The 22,589-nt window shown below is 45.2% G+C and overlaps 1 long non-coding RNA gene across 1 annotated transcript in view; it reads left to right on the top strand.

The window, feature by feature from the left end:
- The first annotated feature begins 363 nt into the window (after window positions 1–363).
- LOC106005272 overlaps window positions 364–22,589 on the top strand; it is a 198,836-nt gene continuing 176,610 nt past the window's right edge. The window contains exon 1 of the long non-coding RNA XR_006607379.1: window positions 364–591. This is a non-coding gene — a long non-coding RNA (uncharacterized LOC106005272). The remainder of the gene's footprint in view (window positions 592–22,589) is intronic.

Here is a 22,589-nt window from a genome sequence, read left to right as displayed (position 1 = left end):
TCACTGCTCCTCCGTCCTCTGTCCCCCGCACCACCCTGCCTGCCAGCCCCTGGCAACCAGTAATTTACTTCCTGACTCTCTAGATTTGCCTATCCTGGAATTTCGTATAAATGGACTCTTACAATCTGCTCTCTTTTGCGGTTGGCTCTGTGCACTTAACTTGATGTTTTCTAAGAGTTCCTTCATGGGATCGTGTGTACCAAAAGTCCATTCCTTCCTGTTGCCAAATGCTAGTCTATTGTATGGATATCCACATGTTGTTTATTCTTTCATTAGTTGCTAGGCACTGAGGTGGTTTCCATTTCCAGGCTAGTATAAATAATGTTTTTATGAACATTGTTCTATGCATTGTTGTGTGGACTCAGGTTTTCGGTTCTCTTGGGTGTATAACTGGGAGGCAGATTGCTGGTATGAAGCTAGCAGGAGAGGGTCCTGGCCTCTGGTAGGTGAGCACGTCTGTCTCCTTCCTGGTGCTGGGTCTGACGCCGGCTGGTTGTAAATTCAGCCTGTGGAACATGTTGGGTGTAAGAACCAGCTGGACTTGGGCACAGAACAGGAGTGCCAGGAGTTCTTTTGACGGACCGGCGGAAGGTATGCTCTCCTACTTGGAGTGCTCTGAAGTCCCCTTTCTTCCCCAAATCTGTCTTTTTCCTTGTTAGCAGCTTGGGAGGGTGGAGCAGACACTGTGGGTGCCATCATCAGAGCTCCTAGGGCCACCCAGAGGCCACTCTATGGACAGTTCTGTGGATGGTGGCAGCTCTGGGTCTCCCTCTGTGTGAGGAGGACATTTGGCCTGTCCATGGCCCACCAGCATCTCTGGGGAGGGGTGGAGTTGCCAATGAGCACCCCAGCTTGCTGGCCTGTTGGGGGAGAAGCCTTCAAGTGCAATCATAGGCTCCGGCCCTCCCCGCCAAGTTGTCCACGGTGGTAGCCCACATCCCTCCTGACCGTCTCCTCGCCACTGTCTTCCAGCCTCACTGAGCATCCTTGTACCTAAATCCTTATCTCAGCGTCTGCTCCTGGTGCAGTCCAGAGGGACCCTTGGGAGTTCACATCTATGGACTGCTGGTCGGCAGGATTCCCACGGGGCACAAGGCAGTGTGTCAGTCTTTGACTTGAGACGGTAATTCAGAGACTTAGATTTGGGGCCAATCAACCATGCCTGGGATTTGCAAGGTGCAGAAGCCAGAGGAGTGCCCGGGAGGGGGCAGAGCATCCCATGAGTGGGGTGGTCTGAGCCTTGGAGAAAGGGCTGCGAGGGGCCTACGCTTTTTCTAGACAGCGTTGGTCCCCAGGTATGAGGTTGAGTAACCCTGGCCAGTGCTGCAGTCGAAAGGTGCAGACACATGTGTACAGGCTCCTACCAGCTCCTTCGGGTGCAGGATGGGTGTGTAATCTGCAAGGCCCTGTGCACATGAAAATGCAAGGCCCTGCTGGGAAGATTGCTGAGACTTTCAAGATGGTGACAGCAGGGCATTAAAGCAAGTGGGGGACCCCCTGAGGGTGCACAGGCTGCACCCCTGCAAAGCCAGTGCTGCCCGGATGTCTTCATCCCCTTGAGACCCGCCCCTGGGAAACCTCCCTGCATTGGTGCTTTCCCAGGCAGGACCCTCCTCGCTGGTCATCTCTGCCCTGGGCGTTTTGCCCCTCAGTCATACCATGCCCAAACTGACTGTTGCAGAACACAGCTGCGATCACTTTACCCCTCTCCACAGAGGTCTTTAACAGCAACCCCTGACTGGGGCTGTGGTTTTTAAATTGTAATCAGCAGGACCACTCAGGGGGGACTCGCTGGGGGTGAGGGATGTGCTCGTTGCACTCATTCCCATTTCAAACACAGCAGACCCGTTTTTATCTGTTTTGCATATATATTGGGCTTCCAGAGACGCTTTCTTTTGAGGACATGTTTCTACTCTTAAAATAAAGATACTGCTAGAAACTATTGTAAGCTACTGGCCGCAGAATTAAGTCTAAACTTCTTAGCTCGGTATTTAATATCTATTATGCACTAGCTCAGAGGTTGGCCAACGTCGGCCCATAGGCCAAATCCAGCCAACTGCTAAGAAGAGCTTTTAAATTTTTAAACGGTGGCATTTTAAGGGTTATGCACGTACCTATGTAAGAGCCTTAGTGTGGCCTCTTGGTCCCCAAAGGTGAAAGATTTACTGTCTGGTCCTTTAAGAAAAAGTTTACTGATCCCTGATCTTGCTCTGCTGTTCTCTTTCCAGGCTTCCCTCCCAGCACTTGGGCACACTGTCCCTGGAGTCTGGCTCAGGACATGCGTGGCTCCTCGGGAAGCTATATTTTATCAGATAGAAAGCTAGGGTTACTGCGTGCCCGGCTTGTCATGCTGATATCATTATTCATATTAGTAGAGTCCTTTTCACCCTCCTCAGTGTCTTTTTTTGGGCAGTAAATTATATGGTCATCCTATATAAAACTGACAAGTGAATTGAATGGGAGATAAAACACCACCAGCCAATTTTTTGATGAGTTATATTATCTCTGATACTAAGGGTATCTCCTGAAGAGGTTCCAAGTTCTGGCTGTTTGAGCTAATACCCAGAAATGACAAGCATTATAAAAAAGAATGTCCTTAAAAATAATTATTGTGCTTCTGCGATGTATGTGATGGGTTTCTAGAACTAATAGCATCTTTGCTTGCCTAATTTTCTTAAAAGGATTTAACCAATCTATCTGATTTTTAAAAGCAGCATGAGGTATGTTATCAGAAACCCATGTTGGGACACAAATGCAGTCTCATGCTATGTACTAGATATTTTGTCTTGAGAAAGGCTATATTTAGGGGATGAAGGAAGGAGTGGTCCTTTCATCAGATGTTCTAGGAAATGAACCATATTGCTAGTTTAGATGCCTGGAGCCCAGCATGGGTGTTTATCTATAATGGTCCAACTTTTAAAGAGATGCCAACTCCAAATGACCTGAATATTATCCAAATAAGTGCTTTTAAATTCCCAGTAATAACTAACCGACCATGAAGAATAACTCGATTTGGGGTGAATCTAATTTTATTTATAAACAAGTGCCTACAGAAATCCTGAAGTTTAACATGACTTACAAAGCTGAGGTACAGAAGCGTACTTCCTAATTGTCTCCCTCCTGTCCTTCAGACCGGAAGTGTGTTTAGGACCCTGAGCTAGGCACCAGGGAGCATACAAGTATATGGCAGAGTTCTGCCCGTTCTCTGTCCTCTAGGTCCCTAGGACACAGATTTGTGTCCGTGCCCTCGAAGATAGGATAGGCTGTGTCACACTCACTGGACTGGGGCTTGGAATCTGGAAGAGGCTTTTTGTTTATTATTGTGATAAATGGCTTAGGGAAAAAATGAAGCTGAGTAAAGGAATAGAGAATGATAGAAATGGTGTTTTTATATACAGTGGTCTGGAAGGGCCTTTCCGGGGAGTGAGATCTGAGCAGACACCTGTAGGAAGTGAGCCCAGAAGTCTTAATACTCTTCACTCTTTGTTTTTGATTTGTTGTACCAGCGTATTTGGTATGAGGTCCAGAACTCCTTCAAGGAACTCAGATCTCCCCATATTAAAAGAAACCAGATTTCTCTCAAGGCCCAAAGGAAACAAGTTCAAGGACTGTATGAGAAGCAGCTGCCTCTGTTAAATCTTTTGGTTTCCTTGCACTGTGTTTACAGATGAGCCCCTCTAAGTGAGGAAGAGGGGTTGGAAATTGAGCCTTTGGGGGCAGGTGTGGTGGAACAGTATGAACAGACTCTGGGATGTCCAGAGCAACCTGTCAGCATTCCTGTAGAAATTAGGAGGCTGGGGCACCTGGGCAGCTCAGTGGGTTAAGCCTCTGCCTTCGGCTCAGGTCATGGTCTCAGGGTCCTGGGATCGAGCCTCGCATCAGGCTCTCTGCTCAGCAGGGAGCCTGCTTCTCCCTCTCCCTTTATTTGCTTACTTGTAATCTCTATCTCTCTGTCAAATAGATAAAATCTTGAACAACAACAACAAAAGGATATTTGGAGACTGCCATTTCCGGGAACTGCCATTTGTTGAGCATTTACTTAGAGCCAGACGCCGGGCTAGGACCCACCCGTGCACGCACTGAATGAATCCTCCTAGCCCCCTGGAGGTGGGAAGACGTAGGATGGCAGAGGCCAGTAGGGCTGAGAAGGCCGAGATGGCCTTCCCATTTGGAAGCCTGTAAGGGTCAGGAGGGTAGAGACTGTGTCGCTCTCACTCATTCCTGTTTCCTTGGGACTGGCGCAGTGCCCAGCTCACTACCAGGGCACCATCAGTCTGGGCTGCAGGACGGATGAACAAATGAGTCGCATCAGCCTAGAAGCAGGAAACTAGTATCTGTCTGGAGGCTGGAGTCTGGTCTTCCTGCCCTGGTTGGGGATACCAGAGTGGAGGTGGCCGTGCCTCCCAGAAGAGGAAGGAGTATGTGTGTGAGATCAAGTTGGAAAGGTATGTTGGGATCTTAAGTCAAGACAAGGTGCTAAGAACACTGGGTCTTCTTCCGGGGACATTGAAGGTGCTGTGTTTTCCAGTCTCCCTTGGGTAGAAGTTGGGGCCACGTGACAGTTCTGACCAGTGGACGATGGACTAGTGGGAGCGATCTCTGGGCAGAGGCAGGTAAGAACACACATGCCTCCTCCGGTTTTCCCTTCTCCTTTGCAGCGACGCTGGAGACCACATGTCCTTAAGGCAGAGCCACGGGGTGTGACAGCCTGTATGGATTCAGCGCCAGACTTTTTGTGAGGGACAGTAGACCCTGGTTATATGAAGCCACCGTGATTCTGGGTCTATACATTATGGTAGCATATTTTATTTCTATCCGGACTCACACAGAACAGATGGCCGGGGGCCTTGAATGCCAGGCTAAGGGCTTTCTGCTTTCAAAGACCAGTAAGTCCCATGCCTGTTGCTTCCCACATACTCATGTGGTTTAGATTCGTGGGTGTGGGGAAGACGGAGAGCTCACTTCTGCACGTGGTACAGGTGACTTAAGCCCGAGACAGCCTGGTCTCTATGTCCTTTACAAAGACGAGAACCAGGCAGATTCCTATTGAACAGAAGCCTCCTCTTCCCCCCTCCCCTTCCCCCTTCTCCCTGCCCTGCCCCACCCATGGCCCTGACCCCCCCCCCCCAACTCCCACTCCAACCCCCACCTGATCCAGTGGGCCATGTGGCAGTGTAAGAATGTGAGCTGGGCACCAGTCATCATCCTGGTAAGAAGTCCTGATCAGAGAGACTAAAATGTTAGGCTGGGCTGGATGTGAAATGTATTGTGGGATATTGAAAGTGGCTCAGACTGCAGACTGTGTGATTGCTGATTAAGAGGCATGCCTTACATATTAAGATGGAGGCAAAAAAATTGTGGTTTTAATTTCATATAATATATATATATATATATTTCTTTTAAAGGAGCACACCTTGCATGAAGCTATTCTGTACTTGGCTTTATTATTGATTTTTACTGTGTGATATATCATGGGCCTCCTTCCGCCTCATTCCCTTTAGTGGGGAATTCTCTTCTGGAATGGGGTGCCACCCCCTCCTGAGGCCTTCAGTTTGTCTCGGACTTTCCCGTATTACAAGCGAGGCTACGACGAGCATCCTGGTCTACATCCCCTTGGACACGGCCAAGTGTTTTTGTAGTGCGATGTCTGGGTCAGAGGGCAGAAACCTTTTTTCATTTTGACGGGTTCTGCCAAAATGTCACCCTACAGGATTGTGATAATTTACGCTCTGGAGAACGATGATTTTTAATGGGCTGATTCCCTGAGAAACTCAGCCCTGGCCTCGTAGCGGGTATGAGGGTGGAGCTCCAGACCTTTGGAGAATGTGTTCGACTCAGGGGTCCTTCACAGGGGTCCCGTCCAGCCCGCAGGGGCTTCCCTCTGCAGAGCTCACATTTAAGCCTTGAAAAACGGGAGGACTTAATCCAGTCTCTACCAGATCTAAATCAGAACATTTTTCCCCTTTTGCCATTTTAAATTACCTCTCAGCTCAGCCCCAGACTGAGTAATTCAGAGTTAATGGGATATGAAAGTCATGGTCCATGGCATGATTGCGGGTACCTAGCCAGAGGCAAGCGAGATTTATTCTCTTGGAACCCAACTGGGTTGAAAAGGGTGATAAATCAGCGTGGCTATTGCTAGCTCCCCTTCTGCTGCAAGATTCATTCCAGTTTATCAGAATAATCATCTTAGGCCTTGAGTCTGGAGATAAACAACCAGACCTAGAGCCCCACTATGTGGGAAGAAGGAGAGATGTTTCTCTGCAATCCTCCTAGATGTGTTTGGGCAGGGTTGGTGGGGACTGGTTTCCTTCTAACGGTGGTCCAGTAAAAAGCATCCATCGCCCAAGAGAAAGACTGGGATTTTGTGCTCAGGAACACCACTGGCCTGAGGCTTATGGTCTATCTGGGGATGCTGTGTGAAAGATTTGGTATCATGTGCTGATTCTTGCTGTCCTATCCACTGGAGCCAGGGACACTCTCTCCCCTGACTTGGTTATCCCTCTGCCCACCATTCTGGCTCTTGGATCCTCTTGGGTTGTCCTTCTACTGGTGTCTGACCACTAGTCTTTCATGCTGGTTTTATGGTAGTTTGCTGGACTTTCCCTCAAACGATCCCACTGGGGACCACAAGATGACCTAAGGCCAAGGTCATAAATAGATTAATATCAGTGGAACTTTAAAGGGGCCACAGAGCACACGTGTATACACAGAATCATCTTGAGTGATAACCTCAAAGGTCAAGTGTTAGCTTTGATTGGGCATTCATTCAGGCTTCTACCAAACTGCTTTATAAGTGTTACCCAACTTTATCCCCCCATTCCATGGGCGAGGTTGGCACTACTGTTGTATCCACTTCACAAATGAGCAAACAGCTCAGATGGGTTATTAATGACTTGCCCACAGAGCTTGTAAATAATGGTCCCTTCAGAGCTCATGTTTGCTGTTTTCACACGCATACTTACACAAACCTCCATTTACACGAGTACGCATGCATCCCGAGTACACATGCATAGACGTTCAGATACAGAAACACACATGTGCACACACAGTCAAGGAGAATGTTCAGCAAAGAATGAATCTGAGGCTTATGATTAGGAAAACAATAGCCTGGGCTCTGAGCCACCTTCTCCTTGAAGCCTGCTTCACGTTGCTTACTGTAGAAATTTAAATAGGAAGAAAGACATTGCTAGGATTGTTGAAATTTAGGGTTGTCGCCTGGGGAAGGGAGGGTGGTGAGCTCTGAGGTGACTCAGAATAAGGTTAGTTTGGGGTTTGGACTTTGACCGTGCAAGGAGGGATCCCTGTTGACTTCGATGTGAGGAGCAGGGCCGTCTTTTCGGTAAACTCAAATCAACTGAGGTCAGGATACTGAGTTATGACCCTCATGGTAAGAGCCGCCATGTGAGAAGTTTTCTCTCTGGAACAAGATTCCTGTGGGAATGTACTGGAGGAGTCTGATTTCAGAGCAGGGAAGACAGTCCTGTGATATTTAAGGGCATGAGGCTAAGATACGTCTATCTTACAGTAGGGCTGGTCTGATCTGGTCAGTGGTACCAGAAGTCCTTGCAATCCACTGACCGTGAGCTCCTTTCCTTGGACAGGGCTGGGACAGACCCTACCACCGCTGCTTCTGGGACAATTTGATCTGTCCTTCTGTGGTTGACCAGTGCCCTTAACAGTCTACACTTGCTTCTTTAGAGACCTTAACACATCCGATCAGATTATATCCCTTACCCTCAGGCTGGGACCTTCTTGTTTTTCTCACATGCTTCTGCTTAGTTCTTTTATCCAGTTCCTAACCATTTTCTAGATTTGATTCACATAAGGAAGTCGTCTTGAGGGATGCTTTTAGTCCCCAAGTACTGAAAAAAATAATTGCAGGAGATGCCCATGATATCCCCCAGATACCCCACCAGCCAGCCCTGGAGGTAACCTGCTGACAGTTCCCATATATACCAAAGGCTTCTAGTAACTTCTCTGCCTGAAGGTGTTCTCTGGCCAAGGGAATATGTTCAGCCTTCAGATAGTGCAGGCTGGTGGTGCTGGGGAGTTAGTGCTCTGGGAATAGCCCTCAACCAATGAAATCATAAAGACAGCAGCTTCCTTGTTCCTAACTCTGATGTGTGCTCTATACAGTCTCCAGAGAGTACCCAGTGGGACTGAGCCCCAGTTGCCCACAGTGGTAACCTATACCATTTATTGGCTCCTTTCTCTTCCCTGTCTCACTTTCCTGGTGCTTCCTGAGATCACCTCACATATAAACTGCTTGCATCCAAATCCTTGTCTCAGGCTCTGCTTTTAAGGGATTCCAGATTAAGAGCTATATTCAATCTTTACTCAGGAAAAATTTCCACCCATCTCTTTTTCCTCACATGACCCCTCTTACCTGGACCTTACAGAAGCACTTCAACCCAGAAGTAAGAGCGCAGCATTGAAGTCAGACAAATGTGAGGTCGAATCCTGTCTAGGTCACTTATTGACTATGTGACCTCAGGCAAATTACTCTCTGAACCTCATTCATCTTTTAAACAATGCAGATAATGATATACAACTTTCAGAGTTGTCAGGAAGAATCAATGAGAAAATGTAGGCAAAGGACTTAATGCAGTGCTTGGCAATTAGTAGGTGCTCAATAATGTCAGACAGGCTTTCCTCTCTCTCTGAAACAGAGGCCAGTTTCCTTCAGTTATGGTGCAAGCAGAGCTCGCTCACGGACAGCAGATATGTGGGCCTGGCCTGTGTGGACAGGTTAGAGGGTGTGGCTGAGCCCTGAGCTGGGGTCTGAGCATTCAGGAGGGGTACCAGTGATATGGTAAGCGCCCCCCCAAGCACATTGGCAGACCCTGCTTCTGTCTTCCTTTCAGCCTCTACTTGGGGCAATTCATGCTTTCCCAAAAAGGCCCTGCATTTTCTAGTCCACATTTTCACTTACCAGTTCTATCCATCTGGGATGCTTTTTTCTTCACCACCCCATCTGTTGAGATCTGATTCAAGCTCTTACAAGGGGGTATAAGTCAAGAGGCATATCAGAGTTTTTTCAAAACCCACATATCTGGGACTTACCCTTGTAGCCTGGCTCCCCAGGGTACAACACAGCCCAGAGAGTCTCTGAAGTTAAATTAAGGCCCTGTGGGGGTGCCTGGGTGGCTCAGTGGGTTAAGCCTCTGCCTTCAGCTCAGGTCATGGTCTCAGGGTCCTGGGATCGAGCCCCACTGGGAGCTCAGCAGGGAGCCTGCTTCTCCCTCTCTCTCTGCTTGCCTCTCTGCCTACTTTTGATCTCTGTCAAATAATTAAAAAAAAAAAAATTAAGGCCCTTCAGGAGCCCCAGCCTAGAGGGCCAGTGGCTGCTGAGCTACGGTAGTGCTATCTGTGGAGACTAAGCCTAAGCCACAAAATGCCAACCAGGAGCTCATGAGCCTCAACTCTAGAAGACAGAACAGGACCCTCAAGTTCTTCGGCTCAGTGGATCTGCTGTGAGGTGTGGGCATGTAGATTCTGAAGAAGCTCCTTGTGATGATATGGTACCATCCACAGAATCCAAGGGGTGGACTCAAACAGACTTGACTACCTGTGTGCCACTGGGCAATCTCCTTAACTTCTCTGAGCCTCAGTTGTCTCATCTGTAAAATGGCAGCAGTAGTAACACTTACCTCATATGGTTGCCATAAGAAGGACGTGAGATCATAGAGATGACGGTGGGGGAAAATTAGATCTACACATTAAACCATCCGTGAATCCCAGCCAGAAGCCATCACCTCTGGCTGCCTGTACTTCTGTCGCTGCACTTAGGACAGCAGTCCTCCTGGTAGAGCTGCTCACCCAGAACCTGAGCAGCTGATGACTGGGGACAGGCAGGGATTGGGTATTATCTGCCGTGTGCTCCCACAGCACCTGGCATGATGTCTCACATGGAGCTTGTGCTCAATAAATTTTTGTTGAATTGAATATAAAACCATAAGAAACTAATGTATGTGGTTATGTTAGGTACCTGCATAATGCGTTTTTGAACAGGCTTTTGATTAGTCTTAGTGTCCGGGAAACAGTTTCCTACTGACACTGCATTTGGAAATTGCCAGGAGGGCAATAAATATGCACATAAAATTCTGCTTTTCTCAGACCCGGGCAGAGTCTCTTTGTTTCCTGGGGCTTCTGGTTGCCAGGCACCCACAGGGACTGGGGCTGTCTCTGGGCTTTATTCGTGCTCCGGACTTGTCAGGGACCACCCCCCCCCCCCCGCCGGCCCCATGTGTAAGCCCAAGAGCCATGACTTAGTCCTCCAGAGAGCCCAGGCGTGGGGGTGTTATTTCTGTTTTCTAGGCTTGAGGCTTATGAGCTCCTGGTTTGCAATTTGTGCCTTAGGCTTAGTTGTGACAGATAAACCTACCCCTGGCTCACAGCAGCCACCTTCCCTCCAGGCTGGGCTCCTGCGGGGCTCTAATTAACTGCAGAGACTCTCCAGGCTGCAATGTCTCCCGGGGAGCCAGGCTGCCAGTAGAACACCTTCCCTCTAAGAATGCAGAGGTGCCTCTAAGAAGTCCTGCAGAGGAGGGGTCTGGAGACACAAGGCAGCCCATCCAGGGATCTTTCTAGGATATGGGTCCTGTTTTAGAGATGAGGGTGTGTCCTGGCCAAGGGAGGCTTTTACTGTAGGGGGTCACCTCTGGCCTCCAACAGCCTTTAATTTCTCCTTTCTTCTTTTTAGTAAGTGTATAATGCCAGTTCACACATGGCATTGACATCATATACATATGTATGTACACACATAGGCATATACACATGATATACATAGGCATATTTGTATATTATATATTATATGTATATATACTATATATAATTATATATAATTATTTATATAATATACTATATATAATTACATATATTACACAGATACATAAATATATATAGCATTGGTATATATACACACACACACATATTTAAATAAATAGGTTATAAATAACATACATGAAATACGCATAGTCTAACTACTCTATGTAATATACACAGGCATATAATATAGGTTTATATAATGTACATACATAATTTAGATAGGTCTATCTGCGTAACATGCAGAAGTGTATAAATATACATTTATATGTAAAGAATATAGGTATACCTAATAAACAAAGGTATATAGAATACACCTCAGTATATAAGCATACTATGCATTAAGTAGATATATCTAGATCTACACATTACTTCGGTGTGTATATAATAAACATATTTATATACATAGGTACATATATAGTATAGATCTATAAACCTAATATACATAGATATGTGTGAAACATATGAGTGTATATAATATGTGCATATATATTACATAAATAGGTTTTGTATATACACTTAAATATAAATATATATGTAAACATTTATATAATATATACTGGTACATTACAGTATATATATCCATATATAATATGCACAGATATATTTAGTACATGAATAGGTATATATAATATATATAACATATATTTGAAAATGGAATGATACTGGTTTCTGGGCATTTACTCTCTTCTCTATAACCCAACCAGAATGGTCTTTTGTGAAAACACCAGACTGATCATGTCCCTCACTGCCTAAATTTCTTCACTGCCTGCCCCCACTGTATTTGGATAAAGGTCAGAATCCTTAATCTCTTCTGCCAAGGTCTGCCTTTCTGATCTGCCTGTACATACCTACGTGCTTGCCGCCTCTGAGGACACGCCCACCTTCGCTTGCCCTTCATCTTCCCCTTGAGCCCGGACCCCCACTGTGCCGGACATCTGTCCTTCATCCTTACTCAGGAGGCCTTCCCATAAAATTAGGTCCCCGTCAGACACCTCCTAGTAGCATGACTTTTCTGCCACAATACTGAGGCTTGCTTTTTTTTTTTTTGTATCTTTCCCTGCTGCTGGACAGTAAGCCTCATGAGGATAGACCCTGACTGGCTTGGGTCTTCAACTCCAACTCTGTGCTGGGCCATGAGAAGAGCCTTTATAAATATTTGTGAAGTAGAAGATTAAAATTCTATGTTTTTTTTTTTTAAACCATGTAACAGTATATTGTAAGCATCCTTCCATGTTAAGAAATGGATGTTTACATTATCATTTTCAATGGCATCATGGTATTCCATTGTATGGAGCTACCATAATTTAACCGATCTCCTATTGCTGGACAGAATGTTGCTTCCCAGTGCATTATAAACAGCATTGTAACCAGGGTTTACATGCAAACATGTAACTAATTTGCTTGATCAAAAATGTACCAATTTATACATTCATCAGCAATGCTTAGTGTTTTTTTACTTACCCACCTCAATACCAAGTAATAGTATTGCATTTTTTTTTTTTTTTTGGCCCACTTATGGTCATGGTTTAAAGCTGCCTATCTCTGATAACCAGGGATATTTTTTCATTTATTTTTTTCAGTCTATAGGTACTTAGAGCCACTTCCATGTTATTAGCAAAATGCACATATTCTAGCGTCAGTAACACGTTGTAGCTTGACAATACATTTAGAATATTATAGGGCAAATCTCCTCTCACTTGTTTTCTTTAGAACATCTTCCTGGTTATTACTATACATTTATTGTGCTAGGTAAATATTAGAGTTATTTGGAGTGTATGAAATGTATAGATTTGGAAAGAAAAAAATCTTTATTGGGTTTTCTCATGCTGAAACATAACATGGGTTTCCTTTCAAGTTTTAAAAAACATCTCTTCTGGGGCACCTGGGTGGCTAAGTGGGTTAAAGCCACTGCTTTCGGCTCAGGTCATGATCCCAGTGTCCTGGGTTCGAGCCCCGCATCGGGCTCTCTGCTCATCAGGGAGCCTGCTTCTTCCTCTCTCTGCCTGCTTCTCTGCCAACTTGTGATCTCTGTCTGTCAAGTAAATAAATAAAAATCTTTTAAAAAGAAAATAAAAAAAAATAAAAAATAAAAAACATCTCTTTAAAAAAGCCCTCAGAGGCACCTGGGTGGTTCAGTCAGTTGGGCATCTGACTCTCTCTCTTTTTTCTTTTAAATATTTATTTGACACAGACAGAAAGAGAGAGAGAGAGAGAGAGAGAGAGATCACAAGTAGGCAGAGAGAGAGGGGGAAACAGGCTGATGCGGGGCTCAATCCCAGGACCCTGAGCTCATGACCTGAGCTGAAGGCAGAGGCTTAACCATGAGCCACCCAGGCACCGCAGCATCTGACTCTTGATTTCAGCTCCATGGGGTCGTGGACTGAACCCCATGTCAGGCTCTGTGCTGAGCATGGAGCCTGTTTAGGAATCTCTCTCTCTGTGCCTCTCCTCGGCCCCTGTTCATGCGCACACATGCACACTCTCTCTCTCTAAAAGGAAAATGAATAGACCCCTCAAATATGACCACCCAAAGATAAAAACTATTAACATTTGTCTGAATACCTTATCAGATCTTTGGAGGCATACATATTGATATAAATAGATATTTATGAGGTACACACACTGTTTTATAAATGAAAATAATTCAATAACCTATTGTGAATATCTTTCCATTTTAATAAAATGATTCTGCATCATTTTATAAATGCCTGTAGTAATATTCCACTGTATGGATGTATCATTTAACTTACTTCCTTGTTGACAGACATTTAGGTTTTTTTCAGAATTTAATAATCAAAACAATGAAGAGTGAACATTTTTGTGCAAATATCTTCATATCTTGTTTTCTCTCTAAAGTAAATTCCTGAATTTGGAAAGTTTGGGTCATAAGGTACATATATTTTTAGATAAATTGCCAAACCAAACTTTAGAAAGTTTGTATCAACTTGTTTTCTGTCTGCAGCATATAAGAATGCTCATGTAAATCCAAAAGGAAATTAGGAAAATAATTCCATTTGCAGCAGCATGCAAAAGAATAGAATATGTAGCAATAATTTTAACCAAGGAGGTGAAATACTTGTACACTGAGAGATGCAAAATATTTCTGAAGGAAATGAAAGACTATCTGAATAAATTCACAGACATTCTGTGTTCCTGGATTGGATGACATAATATTATCCTAACATTAACAGATTCAGTGTAAATCCTATCAGAATTCCAATGGCCATTTTTTTTCCAGGAATAGAAAAGGCAACCCTCATTCTCATATAGAATAGTAAGTGTCCCCCACCAAGCCAAATAGTCTTGAAAAAGAACAAAAAGAACAAATTTGGAGGACATAGATTTCTTGATTTTGAAACTTACCATAAAGATAAATGAAGAAAAACAGTGTGGCACTGGCATAATGATAGACATATAGATCAGTGGACTAGAACTGGGAGTTTGGAAATAAACCCATATATCTACGGCCAATTGATTTTTGACAGGCATACCAAGTCCATTCATGGGAAGGAAATCTTCATCTTTAACAAATGATTCTGGGACAATGGATACCCACATGCAAAAGAATGAAGTTGGGTCACAAACTCACATCATAGAAAAAAAAAATAACTCAAAAGTGTTCAACAACTAAATATAAAAATTAAACTTGTGAAACTCTTCGAAGAAAACAGGGGTAAATCTTCATGATCTTGAATTTAACAATGAACTCTTTTTTTAAATTAAATTAAATTTTTAAAATTTTCAGCATAATAGTATTCATTGTTTTTGCACCACACCCAGTGCTCCATGCAATCTGTACCCTCTCCAATACACACCACCTGGTTCCCCCAACCTCCCATCCCCCGCCCCTTCAAAACCCTCAGATCATTTTTCAGAGTCCATAGTCTCTCATGGTTCACCTCCCCTTCCAATTTCCCCCAACTCCCTTCTCCTCTCTAACAATGAACTCTTTGATATGGGACTAAAAACACAACCAACAAAAGAAAAAAATAGTTAAATTGGATTCTGTCAAAATTAAAAACCTTTGCTGGAAGGACATTATCAAGAAACTGAAAAGAAAATCTGATATGATGAACACTGGCTGTTATATTCAACTAATGAACCACTGAACATTTTATCAAAAACTAATGTATTATACCCTGGCTAATTGAATTTAAATAAAATCTGTAGAAAGGGAGAAAATATTTGCAATTCATATATCAGATAGGGGTCTAGTATCCAGAGTATACAAAGAGTTCCCAAAATCAACAACAAAAAAACAACCTGATTAAAAAATAGGCAAACACTTGAATAGACGTTTCTCCAAAGAAGATGTACAAATGACCAATAAGCACATGAAAAGATGCTCAACATTTTAAGTCATTAGGGAAATGCAAGTCAAAACTACCATGAGACACCATACCCACTAGGATAGCTATAATATTTTTTTTAAAAAGGAATAAAAAAGTGTTGGTGAGGATGTACTCAGATTGGAACCTTTGTATATTGCTGGTGGGAGAGTGAAAAAGTTGTCACTGTAGAAAACACTTTGGTGACTCCTCAGAGAATCACTGGCTGACTCTGCAGCTCTAGTCCCAGGTACCTACTGGAGAAACTGAAAACAGATGTTCAAACAAACTCTCACATGTGTGTTTATAGCAGCACTATTCATAATAGCTGAAAGGTGGAAGCAGCCTAAAAATATCCATTAATAAGTGAAGGGATGAACAGATGATGGTAGATCCATACAATGGAATACTACTCAGCCATAAAAAGGAATGAAGTACAGATCCATGTTACAGTGTGGGCAATCGTCCAGAACCTGATGCTGAGTGAGAAAAGCCAGACACAAAAGGTCGTGTAGCCAACAATTCCATTTATATGAAGTATCTAGAATAGATGTGTCCAGAGAGAGCACAGATTGGTGGTGGCCAGAGGCCAGGGGGAAGGAACAGTGGGGGAGAAGCCGTTTGAAGACTATGGTTTGGAACTAGACAGAGGTGATGGTTACATGATACCGTGAATATACTAAATTCTACTGAATTGCTCAAGTTAATGGTTGATTTTATGTTACGGGAATTTTGCCTCAGTAAGTTATTTTTTTAAAAAAAGCAACCAAACAAAATGCAGTGTGTGACTTATAATCAGCCATAAAAGGAACCTCATAGACTGGAACTGATGTTCCCCTTGAGCTCCTGACTTCCAGAACAGTAGTCACATGACCCAGGAGAGGATCAGGAAAATGGGCAGTACACCAGGGGTTCCCTGGCCTCAGAAAACCAGGTCCTACAATAGCAGTGACTTGAGCCTGCTATTTTCTGCCCATAAAGTTACAATACTTTTGATTTTGAGGGAAAAAAGAATGTTCATGTGTCCTGTGTCTTTGCCTATGCCCTGGGCATGGCGAATCTTTTAAAAGAGATAAAAAGGAGATAGGAGGTGGAGATCCTACAGCTACGCGGGCAGCAGTATTTTGGGCAAAGGAAGGAGCATGTGCAGGGCCCTGAGGTAGGGGCCTGTTTGGCCTGTTTGAGGCACTGAAGGAAGGCCAGGCTGGCTGGGGCAGAGCTCAAGAGAAGGTGTGGCAGAGGGTCACAGTGTCCTGACTGTATAGAGCTTCATGACCACTGCGAAGACCAGCCTTTACCTAGTGAAAAGGGAAGCCAGCCAAGAGTCTGAGCTAAAGAATGGCTTGGTCTGACTTCAAGATCTCACTTGGGTTTTCACATGTGCACCACAATGGAGCATAGAATGGAGATGACTATACAAGTGAATGATGAGTCACCAGTATGGTAAGAACCAGGAGGGAGAGTCCAGGGTGTTTCAGGAGTGTAAAACAGGGGACCTTGACTTGGTCTGGCATTACAGCAGAGCTCAAGGAGGGCTCAGGTAGCATTTGGGCCTTAGGGAAAATGGGAGCCACTGCAGATGTTGGAGCAGGGGCGTGGGGATTTTGGCCATGACTAAGTAGACATGATGGTGATCACACTTCCTGCCAGGGGTTGCTTTGGGAGACTTTCTCAAGTGGGGAGCTTGAAGCATTTGGCTGACTGTGGGCCTGGAGAAGCCTCACTGTGCTTGTCCAGTCTCATGGGAGGAAGAGAGGGTAGGAGGCAGCCTGGCAAGCCTCAGGGCACTGCAGGATCTGCTCACTTCATCGTCACTTGTGAGCTATGTCAGGCATTCAAGGCCCCTCATGGTTCTAACTGAAATCCTCATTGTCACTGATATGTCAGGAGAGAGATGCCTCTGTCCCTCCAGGAAGCCCTGGGTAGAAGCTTGCCAGCCCAGGTGGGAGGTACTCTGCAGACAGGACTGGCCATGCACTTCACGGGATCCTGTGTCTTCTGGCCAGGCCTGTGCATCCAAGAGGGTCCATGATCTTATAGCTGGGAACACATGTCTGGTGACTGTCCTCCAAACACCTCTGTGTTTATTAGTCAGGGTCAGTGGGAAGCAGATGGCACATTCCACAATTAGTTTAATTCAAGGAGGAATTAAAAGGGCTATTTATTGGGGCACCTGGGTGGCTCATTTGTTTAAGCCTCTGACTCTTGATGTCCACTCAGGTCTTGATCTGAGGTCATGAGTTCAAGCCCCATGTTGGGCTCCTTAAAAAAAAAAGACTATTAAGATGTGGGCAAGGTGTAAGGGAAATCATACAGGGTAGTGCCTTACTGGGGTTAGTCCCCACCTTAGATCCAAAAGGAAGGAGCAGGAAGAAGCACCAGGTAATGGAGCCTGGTTGGAGGGAGTTGGGGTGAAAAAGCTGGGGCACAGGAGGTGGGTCCCTCAGCTGAGACCCAGCCAGAACCAGGCAACCTTGCAGAGAGGGAGCTGGCTGGAATGGATAAAGAAGATATGGTCCATACATACAATGCAATATTATGCCTCCATCAGAAAGGATGAACACCCAACTTTTGTATCAACATGGACTGGACTGGAGGAGATTATGTTGAGTGAAATAAATCAAGCAGAGAAAGTCAATTATCATATGGTTTCGCTGATTTGTGGAGCATAAGGAATAACACAGAGGACATGGGGAGAAGGAGAGGAGAGGGAGTTGAGGGAAATTAGAGGGGGAGATGAACCATGAGAGACTGTGGACTCTGAGAAACAATCTGAGGGTTTTGGAGGGGAAGGGGGTGGGGGATTGGGTGAGCCTGGTGGTGGGTATCATGGAGGGCACGTATTGCACGGAGCACTGAGTGTGGTGCATAAACAATGAACTCTGGAACACTGAAAAGAAGTTAAAAATAATAAAAAAGGTAGTCCAGTGAGCTCTACCAAGTGAGCAAGCAAGATAGGTGGGTCCTGGGGCACCTCTGCCCAGTGACTGTGGTTTGCATGGCTGTCGTTCATGAACTGTTCTGCTCTGTGTCCCACGGACATTATCTCACTACTTCTATGGGGATGGAGTAGGTAGACAATATTATTTATTCACCTTTCTTCCTCTTGTACCTCCTAGGATGGTTTAGAATGATGCCAGCAAATTCTTTGCTACTTCTCCCATTGAGTGTTGGGGGTCTATGTCCCCTGACCTTGAATCTGGGCTGTTCTTAGTGACTCACTTGCAACCAGTAGAATGCCATGGAATTGATGCTCTTTTGGAGATTAGGTCACAAGAAGCCATGTAGCTTCTACTGGGTCTCTTGGGGACATGCACCCCATAAGCGAGGCCCTGTGGAAGAAGTCCGGTTACCCTGAGACAGTTGTGCTGGGGAAGCCACAGCCTGGCTGAGTCGCCGCAGTGACAGCCCCGTGAGGGAGCTGTCCAGCACGTTCTGCCTAGCTGAGCCTTTGGGTGGCTGCTGCCCCAGCTTCCACCTGATTACAACCCCAGGAGAGAACCCAGTGGAGCCCTCGCCCTAATCCCAACCGATACAATCCCTAGTGAGAGGAAGTGGCGGTTTGGGCTGCTAAGTTGTGGAGTGTGTTTTTATATTCCAGTAGGAACTGGAGTACCACCTCTTTCATACCTTCCCTGTGGGTAGCATATTCTTCCGCCCCCTCATGGATTGTGTGTGATTAAATGTATGATTAATGTTAGCTCTTGGGAGGGGAGTGGGTGCCATGAACTTCCACGTCGGACCAAAAGACCTAAATGTGCTCAGTGATTTGTTCAGGCCTCTTGCACTCCTGTGACTGGCTGTGGGAAAATCGTGTTTCTGGTACCTGCTTCCCTTTATCCTCAAATGAAAGAGACTGGAACTCAACCTCTGGCCTAAAGCAGCGCTGCCCCCACTGACCTGCGGGCCTGTGAGTGAGAAAGAAATGCTTGTTGTGGCAAACCACTGAGATCTGGGGGCTTTTGTTAGCTTGCATCGTCTCAGCAACAGCTGACGAAGATAGGTGGGTTATTCCCATTTTCCAGATGGTGAAGCTGAAGCATAGGGAAGCTCAGGTTATAGCTAGAAAGGGAAAGAGTCTGTCTAGAAACTCATTTTTAACCATTGTCTCCAGAAAGCCACAAGCACTAGTACATCAGCCATGGGCCAGCGTGCGTTTCCAGCATCCCTGCTCAGCCCCTGGCCTGGACAGATTAGTAACTTCAGTTGCTGGAGGAGCTGAGGACATGAAGAAATAAATAGCCCATGAAAGCTTATTCTCCAGTGTCCAGAGCCTCAACCTTGAAACCTCAGCTGTATCATCCATTATCCTTCACAGAGCGCAGGAGAGACAGCCAAGTGTTTGGAAATATATAAAGCCTTGCCACAGCCTAAATGCATAAGGAAAGTAGGAAACACTTTGCTTTATTCCTCCTGCTTGCGTCTCCAAGGTGGGGGTGTCTTTAAAAGCATTATGAATTTAGATACATTTTTATGCATTCAGAGTTGGAGTAAAATCTAAGCGTTTATCGCTATGCTTGGCTGTATGCCTGTGCATGTGTGTGCCTCTGTGTGTGTGTGTGTGTTACACCACAAAAGAACATAGTTGGGTTGTCAAAGCTGGGCTTTGGAGTCTGACAGCTCTCAATTAAACCCGATCCTCCCCATCGTGTGACCTTGAACAAGTTTTGCAACCCTTCGGAGTCTTAGTTTCTTCTGCCTATAAATGGGGGGCAGTAAGAGTAAGGGATGGGAGTGGCCTCCCAAGAAGTCAAGGATATAAAATACCTACCATCCTGTAGGGGGTTCAGTGAACACTTACATCCTTTCCCCATCTTGCCTCTTATCAACAGTTACTACAAAGTTTTGTTCACCCAACTTGAGGACTTTCTGTGAACTCTATGAGCATTTGGGGAGCTGCCCTACTCTGGGGACAAAGCAAAAGGAACTCCTTTGTTGCCTAGGACCTGAGTCCTGCAGCTCTGCCTCTGTAAGTCAGCAGTCCTCTGCCTCAGTGCCAAAAGGTAATGTGGTCCATGGACCAAGGGCCATAAACTAGGAGACATTTGGACCTGGGCTGAAACCTTGTCTTTATTAACTGTGTGACTTGGGTAATTACTTAAAGATTCTATGCCTTGTTTATTTTCCTTTCTGTGAAATGGGCATAAGATCCGTATCCGGTTTGCCGGTATATTACCAGCAATCAGTATTGTGTCTGGCGCCTGGTAATTGTCATGAAGAGAGAATGGAGCAACACACGAATAATTGCCCCCCACATAGTATGCACCCAGTTGACCCTGGCTCCCTTGGTACTACTGTTGGCATAATGGTAGGACTTTTTAAGGCAGGGGACTTAATACATTTTAACTGAATCTGAGTCATCACTGTATGGTTGAGCTTTGAGCAACACAGGTTTGAACTGAATGGGTCGATTTATATGTGGATTTTTTTTTCAATAAATACAGTACTAAATGTATTTTTCTCTTCCTCCTGAATTTACCATTTTCTTTTCTCTAGCTTTATGGTGAGAATACAGTAGGTAATACATTTAACATACAGAATATGTGTTGACTGTTATTGGTAAGGCTTCTGATCAACAGTGGATATGATGAGTTAAGTTTTGGGGGAGTCAAAAGTTATATGCAAACAGTTACTGTATGGGGAGATCAGTACCCATAACCCCTACCTTATTTAAAGGTCAACTTTAAGGGCACATTCTTGGATTCTTTTTAGAAGAGTCCAAGAATGATTACATTTTGAAGATGCTTAGGATCTGGAGTCTGTAACTCAGCATTTGCAGAGCCTGTCTCTGCCTTAAAAGGCACGACTAGCTCTTAGCATTTCCCATCCTGCATGCGGAGCATGTTTCTAACCCGAGGGCATTTGCATATGCTGTTCCTATTGCTATGAGCACAAAAGTCATCTTCATCGTCATCACTGTCATCGTCCTCCTCCTCAGTGTCATTACCACCACCATCATTCTCATAATGACCATCATCAATATGATGATCCATCAGGATCTTCCCCATAATCACCACCTCCTCCATTATCATCATCACCAGCAGCGTCCCTGCAATCAGCATCACTCCGACCACAGCAACTATTACTGGTCCTCCTACCATTTATGGAACCCTTACTCTGTATCGTACTCATTATTATCTTATTAAATTATTTATAACAAATCTTTAAGGTAAATACAGTTACTGTCTCATTTTACATACAAGGCAACCAAGACATGCAAGTGTGGAATAATTTGCTCTTTGGCGGGGGGGGGGAGGGGCAGGATTCAAATCCAGAGGAAAGAACCCCTAGGCTAACCAACTTTTTTTAAACTAATAGATGGAACTGCTCCTTCTCACCATTCACTTATTAACCCACTGTTCTTAGCTCACGTGTCCCATCCTTGGAAGTCATTCTTGACTGCCTTCATTCCCACGGTAAGTGCACGGAGCTCCCTTGAAGCCTTCTTTCTAGTGTTTACCAGGATTTTTAGTTTTCCATTTATTTGTGTAATTATTTGGTTAATTGCTGTCTCCTCCCATTTCCACGAGGGCAGGGACAATGGGGACAGGGGCTCTTTTGTGTGCTGTCTCATGCCTTGTGCCCAGAGTGGAGACTGGCTCAGACTAAGTGGTCCATAGTATTGTTGAATGAATGAATGAGTGAATAAATGAATTAATCCTGCCTCTGTCCTCAGCCCAGCTATTATTTTGCCCCTTGGTTCTCTGATGTTCACAGGTTTCCTTTTCTAATCCATCTTCTGCTGGGCTCCTTGGGTTCTAGCTGAAGCAAGGGCCAGCCTTCTTGGGTCCCCACTAGCCAATGAACTCTCTGGAACTGGTTCAGAAACAGGAAGCCATTGAGAGTGGACTGTCTGGGGTGAGGAGGACCAGGAGGCAGGCTGTTATGATAAGGCCTGGCAAAGAGGCCATGGGTGAATGACCTTTGGTGGCAGTGGGCACCAGAATCAAGGGCCAAGCTAAAAGTGTTCTGAGGCAAAAATACCTGGGTCTGGAGTCTGGATGTGGGGAGCAGATGGCTGTGAGGAGTCATCAGGTGCTCTGAGATTCCAGCTTTGGAGGAAGAATCAGTCACCGTAACATCTACAGTCTCGATGGTTGACGGGTACCCGTCTTGTCTCCCTACATATAATGGGCTCCTTTATGCATCTTATTTTTGCATATGCTCTTCCTTCTGCCTAGAGTGCCCTAGCTCCCCTTCTCCACCTGGAAGACCCCTACTCACCTTTCAAGACTCAGATCAAAGTAGAAGTTGTTGCTGGCTGTGCCACCGCATTTTGGTTGGATCTTTCCCAAACCACGTACCAGACTGGGTTGTCCTCACACATTTCTGTGTCCATATGTCCTGTTAGCTCTGAGCTCTTTAGCAGCAAGCTTTGTCATGTCCTTCTCCTTACCCTTCAGCCCAGACCTCGCCTCCCCTTCCCTCCCC

Source organism: Mustela putorius, unplaced genomic scaffold, assembly GCF_011764305.1.
Source record: "Mustela putorius furo isolate JIRA1106 unplaced genomic scaffold, ASM1176430v1.1 tig00000592_pilon_pilon_pilon, whole genome shotgun sequence".
NCBI lineage: Eukaryota > Metazoa > Chordata > Mammalia > Carnivora > Mustelidae > Mustela > Mustela putorius.
The sequence above is the reverse complement of the archived record's forward strand: the minus strand, read 5'-3'. Positions and strand labels throughout refer to the sequence as shown.